Raw genomic sequence first — 9,014 nt, forward strand, 5'->3', positions numbered from 1 at the left:
CGAGGATCCCTGCCTGGAGATGACGACTCGGCGGCGAGTGTGGGGGCAACTCGCGGGCGCCGGAGACGCCCGTGTTTGTGTTTGTGTTTTTTCAGTGTGGTTAAGCTCCTGTAAGTGCGGCCACGTGTATGTTGAGGGAAAACTCACTGTATGTGTGTTTGCATGGGGTTTGTAGTTACCCACCCCCCCGCGTTCCAACTTGTGTACTGTTGCATCTGTCATGCTCAGCTGTCATCATGCATTCATCCCCTCCAGATATATGTATGCATGTGATATAAATTTGCGGCAGCCTAGATATAATTGTGCAGAATGTTCCTTTACACCTACCCGTTTCCAAGCACATGTGTTTGCATTTATTTAATGAAGATACTGAAGGAGAGCAATGCTGTTAGAAAAAGCACAGAATAAACTGGTTCTTTTTCAATTTGTAATAACGAAGAACATATTTTAAATCTGTCTTTGCAGGGGTAAAGGATATTTCCTCTGACGCTAAAGCTTGTTCCCCCTAATGCCTCATTTGTTCTTCTAACAATCTTAGAAATTCTTCAGCCTGAAGCTCTGTACCCCAGAGGCAAATGCATATTGTGTAAGTGTCTGGAATATATACCTAGTGCCTCTCCCCTGGTATCCAAGGTTTAAGAAAGTAAATAGAAGTTTCCCAGGAGGAATATGGTAAGTAAAACACTGCTCTAAACTTACAAAGAGGCCGTGACCTACAAAACCAGGGACAGGTGAGAGCTGATCTACTTACTTTTTAGCTATAACATCGCTTTGTTGAGTTCACTTTAGACAAACTTTTAAACATTTATCTCTCCATCTTCCAAACGGGAGTGACAAGATTCACCTTTCCCTGATTATATGGTGGGTGCAGTGCCAAACCAAGAATTAAAGATTTGGTGATAGGTAGCTTGAGCCAGTCAGTGAAACCTCTAGTGAGAACAGACACTGGTCTCAGCTTCACTTTACAATGTTAGGGGAGGCACTTTTTCCAGGTCATAGCCAGGGGTCTTAGGCTGGCTTTTCAAGGAAACCATTTTACAGGATCTTTCTGTTATTTCTTGGGCCTTGGATGACTGGCGAGCACCAGAGGCTGTCAGAGATTCTCTGCTAGTATTCGATAGTCAGATAAAAGCATAAGGACAGCTATCAGGAAGGCGGCAGACTGAACAGCACGGCAAAGGAACCGAAATGGACCTTGATTGCCTCTGTCTCAGGTCTAGAGCTGGCCTTTCCTGCTTATCTGACCGAAACACTGAAAGAAAAAAATCTCAGTTTACACAGAACCAAATCACCAAAGAGAAACCCTCATCCTTGGTGCTGCCTGCAGAGTTGCCAGGAATAGTGCTTACCCTAGTGGCCTAAAATAATTATGCATCTTGCTCAGCATCTTGTCCTGGACTGGGGATTGATTTAGGCCACTGGGAAAACCAGGGCCCAGGGCTTTGCAGCTGAGCCGTAGTTTCATTTCTCTGTTACGGGAAACACCAGAACTGATGGCTAGCATAGAGAGACACATTCCCATCCATGTTGAGGTTCTGTTTGATGTGAGAAATGGTGTGGTGGTTCAAGTGAACATTTTTTATTTTTTTGTCTTTTACAGTGTAGCCTTTACTTTTTTTTTTTTTTTCCTTTTTTTAACCCATCTGTATGTGTTAGGACCCATTTACATTCCATTTAGGCTAAGGTTTTGAGACATTTGTTATTTATTTATTCCTTTTCCTAATCAGGTCTCATGCAAATGAGGCATTTTCTGGAATATAGAGCACAGGGCAGGATTATATTCTGGAGTAGATATCTAATCTATTTGTGGTAGATGGGCAAAGGATGATGGTGTATACACCTCTAGGGGAATATGGAGATTTGGGGAGGAAAAAAGACATGGGCACTTAGTTCTTGTTTGTTTTTTTCCTTTGGCTACTTCCAGTAGACTCTTTCCTTGTAAGGAACCTTAATCAAAGGTGAGAATCAGACCAACAGGTGGCTTGGAGGTTAAGGTAGTGAATCCCACCTGACCGACTATGTGGTTCAAGTACTGAACCTGGCAGCTTGAAAAATATACCAGGCGCGCATGTGTGTGTGTGCCCAAAATCCTGAGAGGAGAATGGAAGAGTAGAGATGGTGGTATGGCCATCTCCCGGGGGTGGTGATTACTCACTTTCCTTCTCTCTCTCTGCGTCTCTTGCCATTAAATTTTAACTAATACCTGCTATTAAATTTCAACCAATCTTCATCTTAATCTGACTTTGCCGTTGACTCTTCATCACAGAAGAAAGTTGGTATTTAATTTTTGAGATCTTACTGAACAACTTCTGGCCGTATACGCCATGCTTCCATTGACCTGCTGCCACCCCGATAGAATGTTCCCGGTCATATAGATGTATATGTTAATATACCTGTTCAGGTCCAGTTGGTGATGACTGGAGAAGACCAGGAAGAGAAGTAGGAAGAGGAAGAGGTGCTGAGAATGAGGCATAGCAGACAGTGGAATAGCAATGCAGTTCAGTAGTCAGGGTTAGTACTGTCCTTATTTTCCCTCTTACGCTGAACCTTTGCCCTGGATAAGGGGGAGTTGAATTTAGCTTTAAGAAGGGATTAGTAAGAAGAGAATGTGAATGTTAGTTTGACAGGTGGGATGGGGGAGGCCATTAAAAGCCAGGGGCCAACAACCACTCTAACAGTTTGTTTTCCTCCATGCTCAAAACCCAATTACATATTTCCATTCTAAAAAACTGTAACAAACAGTAAGCCATTTGGAGTGTATGTCCAATTACTAACACTGATAAGGACATTTTGCTTAGGGTTTAATATTTTTGTTAAAATGAAGGCATTTAAAAAATTTAATGACGTTATTTATTTGTTAGAATTAATCATTGAGAATTTGTTTAATAAAAACTTTGCAGAAGACAAAATGCTAATCTGTAGATATTTATTGTCTAAAGAGCATAATTCAAAATGTGTAAGAAAACACATGTAATTAAAATCACTCGAGTTGGAAGTCAAATGAACATGCTTTTTGATTTTAAAAATCAAATCAGAAATACTTCAGTTATTTGTGTAATCAAAGCATTCCTAAAAATTTAAGAAATTTTTCCATTGTAAATTCAAAAATTAAGAAATCTGGTCATAACCTTTGCAGATGTATAAAATCATAAGAAGGGAATTCTAAAATTAATTGTCTTCAAATCTTTTATGGCAACTGTTGTGTACCAGATATGTGTTAACTCACTTAAATCTTATAATAACTGTATGTGATCAGTACTTGTATTAAAACCATTTACAGAAAAATAAGGATTAGGACATTTGTGTGCTCAGGATTGTTGAAGAAATGAGTGAGCTGAGATTCAAACCCAAGGCTGTGTGACTCTAGAGTCAGGTCTTTATCCCTGTCCTTTATTAGACTGAAGAGGAGAGCTTTCAAACAGGGAGAAGAAGGAATCCAGGTGAAGAACAAGAAGGGGTGGTGAAGATGACTTTTGTATCTTCATCTTTAGACCAGCTGCTTGGGTGAATGGTAATGATGTTGTCTAGAATTAAAAACCAAAACAAAACCAAACCACACAGAGGAAGAAGACTAAATTTTAAGTGTTAGGAGAAAGTATGTTCATTTAGGAGAGAATGGATTCAGAAACATATGCGAGAGATGTTAAATAGGCAGTGGGTAATAGGTCAAAAACTAAATGAATCAATTCATGAATTATTTTTGCTTTTCTTCTCTCTGTGTTAGCCGTTGTTCAGTAGCATCAGCTTTTGAGACTCGGGTTGTTTGCTTAGGCCATTGGTGGCCTCCTCTTGTCACCATGTTTACCTAGTACTGGTGGCCCATCCACTCTTCCTCTGCATGCTGTCTCCTGCCATTGCTATGGGAAGCTTCATCCTGGTCTCAGAATCCATTGCTTTTCTCAGCTTCCTCACTGTACCTTTTTTTTTTTGGGCGAGGTTTTTCACTATAGGGCATGTACGCTCGCCAGACAGACAGAGACATAGAGACAGAAAGTGAGAAATCACCCCCCAGGGGGGATGGTCACACCACAATCCCTTCTCCATTCTCCTCTCGGGATCTTGGGCACACACGCACACGCGCCCGGCGTGAGTTTCAAGCCACCGGGTCCGGGACATGAACCGCAGTCGACTATGTGGGAGTCCAGCGACATAGCCATTATGCTAACTGCTGGTTCCCCTCACTGTATCTTTTTTTTTTTTTTTTTGAGAGGTTTTTCACTATAGGGCGAGTGCGCTCACCAGACAGACGGAGAGAGACATAGAGACAGAAAGCGAGAAATCACCCCCCAGGGGGGATGGTCACGCCGCAATCCCTTCTCCTTCATTCTCCTCTCGGGATCTTGGGCACGCACGCACACGCGCCCGGCGTGAGTTTTAAGCCACCGGGTCCAGGACGCGAACTGCGGTTGACTACGTGGGAGTCCAGCAACATAGCCATCACGCTAACTGCTGGTTCCCCCCTCACTGTATCTTTAAGTCCACTTCCTTGGACACAGCATGGCTCTTACTTTGATCCAGACATAGGTTCTCTCTGAAAATTAGAACTTTGCAGCTTCGCTCTTTGACAGCATTTTCATGTCTTTTCCATTCTCTTTGTTTAAACCATTAATACCTACCAAAGTCTTTGCTCCACTGATTCCCTTTCTGTCCTCCTGGCCCTTTCCCAACTTGCCTGGAGGACCTAGTGAGCCATTTCCACTGCACTGTCCATGGTACTCAATTTCCTTCCCCTAGTGACCCTCTAGTGCATCTACCCACTCAGTACCCAATCCTACCACCATTCCTCATCCCCTACTTCTAGGAAGCCCCTCTGGAGCTAATCTCATCATTTATTGGTTGCCACTACAATCATGGTTGCAGACCTCAGGCACTACCTCCACACAGCACAGCAGTTATGCTTTCAGGGAACTTTCTGATGTTTCTCACTCTCCTCAAGCCCCTCTCAGCCCGAGCTCTTTCCCACTCATCAGAGGACCTTGCCTTCCCTCTTCCCAGTTAAAAGAGGTAATATATGGAACAACCTACCTTACCTCTCTTTTAACATTAACATCAATTTCAAATTTCTTTCTTTCCCATCCTACCTTCTCCCAGAGGAAAACGTATCCTCTTTCCCCTCTGAGTCAACTCATCTCTCTTTAGATCTACTTTAATACTCTCTCTCTCTCTGTCTTTCTGGCGAGCACACACACCCTATAGCAAAAGTCTCTCAAAAAAAGTGAAAGAAAACAAAACAGAAACAAAAACAAAAACAAAACAAACAGTACTAGCTTCCTGGTCTTATTTTCTCTAAGTCCTCTATGTCTCTTCTTGAAACTACAGACCTTGTCTTTACACTTCAGATCCTTGCACTACTTGATTGGGATTTTGTTCTCATGAGTATTCCCTAGCCTTTAGGGATCTCCTGTTTGATAGATATAATGGCATCTCTTCAGTTCCTGTCCTTTCAGTGGCAGCTGTGACTTTATGATCACTACCTCTTGCTTCTCCTCTCCCTCTTCCTTTCCCACCACTCCAGTCCCTCTGTATTTTTCTCCTTTTCCCTTTCTAGTCGCCTTTATTTTAGGCTATCTATTGCATTCCAACCATTAGCTTCATGGTACCAGAGTTGTGCAGACTTGCTGGATACTTCATTGTACAAATAGGCAAACCTGCCCAAGAGGCTGAGTCTAATTTAGAAATTTAGTTCTGATTTAAAAACACCAGCTGAGCCTTATTAAATCTCATGGGTCGTGCTTTGGTTTCTTCCATGACTTGTTCTTTATGGTTCTTTCCTTGCTGCTCATAATGGGGCAAGCTCCATGTAGACCTGGACACCATCTGTGTCTGATGGTGAAGCTCACAGAGGGCTTCAGAAAAGTTCTAGTGATGAAAATGTAGTGGGAGATTAAAGGGAAACCTAGAAGAGTTCTAAGCTTGAAGGTCCAGAGTGACTTGCAGGCTTGAAGACCTAGTACCGGAAACAAGCCATAAAACTGGATATACACATGTGTGAGTGTGTGTGTATATATATTACTGTCCTAGGTGTGGAGACACAGAGAAGTAAGGCTCAGACCTTGCTTTTAAGATTATAAACTGGGACCAGCAAATGGTATAGTGGTTATCACTGGATTCCCATGTAGTTGACTGCAGTTTGAGTCCTGGGCCTGGCAGCTTGAAACTCACACTGGGCACATGTGCATGCATGCCCAAAATCCTGAGAGGAAAATGGAGGAGAAGGAAATGCATCATGGCCATCCCCCCAGGGGGGTCATTTCTCACTTTTGTCTCTGGCAAGAGCATGCGCCCTGTAGCAAAAATTTCTCTATTAAAAAAATAGTAATAGGGGCTCTTCCGGCCCCAGGCTCCTTGGTAGCCGTGGGTTTCAGTGCAGATATGGCCAAGTTCAAAAACCACACCACAAACAACCTGAAAATGGCATAGAAATGGCATCAAGAAACCTCGATCGTAAAGATATGAATCTCTCAAAGGGTGGACCCCAAATTTCTGAGGAACATGTGCTTTTCCAAGAAGCACAACAGGAAAGGTCTGAAGAAGATGCAGGCCAACAATGCCAAGGCCGTGAGTGCGTGAGCGGAGGCCATCAAGGCCCTCGTAAAGCTTAAGGAGGTTCAGAAGGGTGTCCTGAAGGGCAAGAGCCGCAAGCTCAGTCATCTTGCCTACATTACCCACCCTAAGCTCGGGAAACGTGCTTGTGCCCGTATCGCCAAGGGCCTCAGGCTCTCTCAGCCAAAGGCCAACAAGGCCAAGGCTCAGACCAAGATCCAGACCAAAGCCCAGGCCTCAGCTGCAGCTCTGTCTTCAGTTCCAGCTCAGGCTCAGGCTCCCAAAGGTGTCTAGGCCCCCACAAAAGCCCTGTAGTAGAGGCCTTTGTCAGTATGAGGACAGAAGTACTGGTGACCCATGGGCTGCTCTCTGTATGGGTCTGGTATCCTCCTGTGCTGTGTGTATGAATAAACCTGAGGTGGGAAAAAAAATAATAATAGGGGTCATCAGGTAGTGTGATGGCTAAGGTACTGGACTCTCACATGGCCAACTGTGGTTTGAGTCCCAGATCTGGTGGCTTGCTTTCTCACTTTCTTTGTCTGATCAAATTAAAAAAAATAATAAATAAAATAAATAATTCTTTTAAAATAATAAAGATTATAAATTATCTCTAAAGAGATTGGAAATTTAAAAAAGAAAAAAAGGGGCCAGCAGATGGCATAGTGGTTAAAGGTGCTGAACTCCCACGTGACTGACCATGGTTCAAGTTGTGGACCTGGTGGCTTGCTTTCTCATTTTCCCTCTCTCTTCCTCTCTATCTCTTTCCAGTCAAACGGAGAACAATAATAATCATAAAGTTAAAATAATTCTTAAAAAATACAAAGTACAAGAGGACAGCTATAAGTAACTGATACGTACCATGTGTTATACAAGAGTTTTGAGAACAAGGTGGTTTTGTGGATTGCTGTGGTTGACACTGTTTTGGGGAATCACAGGTGTGTTGATTAGCTTTGTAGAAGTACTTCTTTCCAGACATGTATAATGGAATAATATTCTTGAGTTCAGAGATACCCTTCAGAGGAAAGGAATGAGGGGGATCCATATCCTTGACTGTGAAAACAGAAGAATCCTAGCAAAACAGTTCCTGGAATCAGGGGAGGAGGGATGCTTCAACTCTATCATGCTACTTTTAAAATCACAATGCCTTGTTCTGAGGATATGGCTGAAAGGCAACTAAAGATTTAAAATGGTGCAAATTTGAGATGGCAAGGGCATATAAAGGCATATTTGGGAGTGTCATATTAAGGTGTTATTAAACATTGTGAAGATTGATGAGATAACCTTTTCATAAAGCAGCTGAATAAAAAAGGCAGGCACACAAAAATATTGTTGAAAGCACAACTGGAGAGTAAGAAGTAGCTGCTAAATGACTCAGCTGAAGGAAAGAAAAAAATCAATTATTAGGCAGTAAAAAAAAAAGTGAATTATAATTGAAGAATGAATGGTCTCAAGAGCCCTGGAATGGGATTTGATACAAAGACCAATAACAGAAAAGGCAGGTTTTCTCTCACTTTTTGGAGGCAGGGTTGTCCTTTCCAAGTACTGCAGTCCTGATCAGCTTATCATCTCGGCCTGCACACCTCAAAGGCTCGCAGGATTCTTCATTCCAAAAGCTTAAATTCCTCCTTTCCTTAATCATACTTTAGCATTTTTGCCATCTCTTGCATTTCATGTGGTCAATATTTTTTAAAGCTTATTGAGGCATAAAACACTCATGGTGGAAGGGGTAGGGAGGCAGAAGAGGTGGTGCACTGCACAGATCCTTGAAAGAAACTGCAGTGAGGAGGGTACTCAGCAGACAGCCTTTGGCTGCTACTTCAGCTCTGCATGCTCAAATCAAGGCCAACCTGGTCCCAGGACAGCTGTTCACCAACCTCCCTCCCCCCATCACAGCAAGTAAGAGGCAAATTGATACATTTTGCATCCCTGTAATACAAAACAACAACACCACCACAACAACAACAAATAAGAAGCAGAAGCATCAGAGCATGCAGCAGGTCTCTTGGGTTCTGAAAGCAACAGACTACACTTGGAAAATGCTCTAGTCTATATACTGGATGACATGGAAAAGAGGGCTTTGGTTTGCAGAGGGCTCAGCAAAGCGTTTTGCCAGAGGTCCAGATTCTGTTGCAATTATCTCTGCCTCTTGGGCCATATGGTCAGGCAGAATCTATAGTGTTGGCAGTGTCAGTGGTAGGAAAAGATACATGAAGATTATGGCAAACCCCAGGGGAAGAATCACAGTGCAGGTCTATGGGAATCTAAAGCAAGGCTGTATCATCTGAAACTGAAAATTTTATGTTTTGAGGAACCATTCTTAATAAGTTACTTGGCCTTGGTAGAAAAAGAATACTGAATGGATTGAAAAAGGATGACACATATACACTATGGAATACTATCCAGCCATAAAAACAATGAGACCCTGGCATTTGATGGAAAGTGGACGAATATGGAAGATTTACTCCTAAGCA

Source organism: Tupaia chinensis, unplaced genomic scaffold (genome assembly GCF_000334495.1).
Source record: "Tupaia chinensis unplaced genomic scaffold, TupChi_1.0 Scaffold000002_1, whole genome shotgun sequence".
Classification (NCBI taxonomy): Eukaryota; Metazoa; Chordata; class Mammalia; order Scandentia; family Tupaiidae; genus Tupaia; species Tupaia belangeri.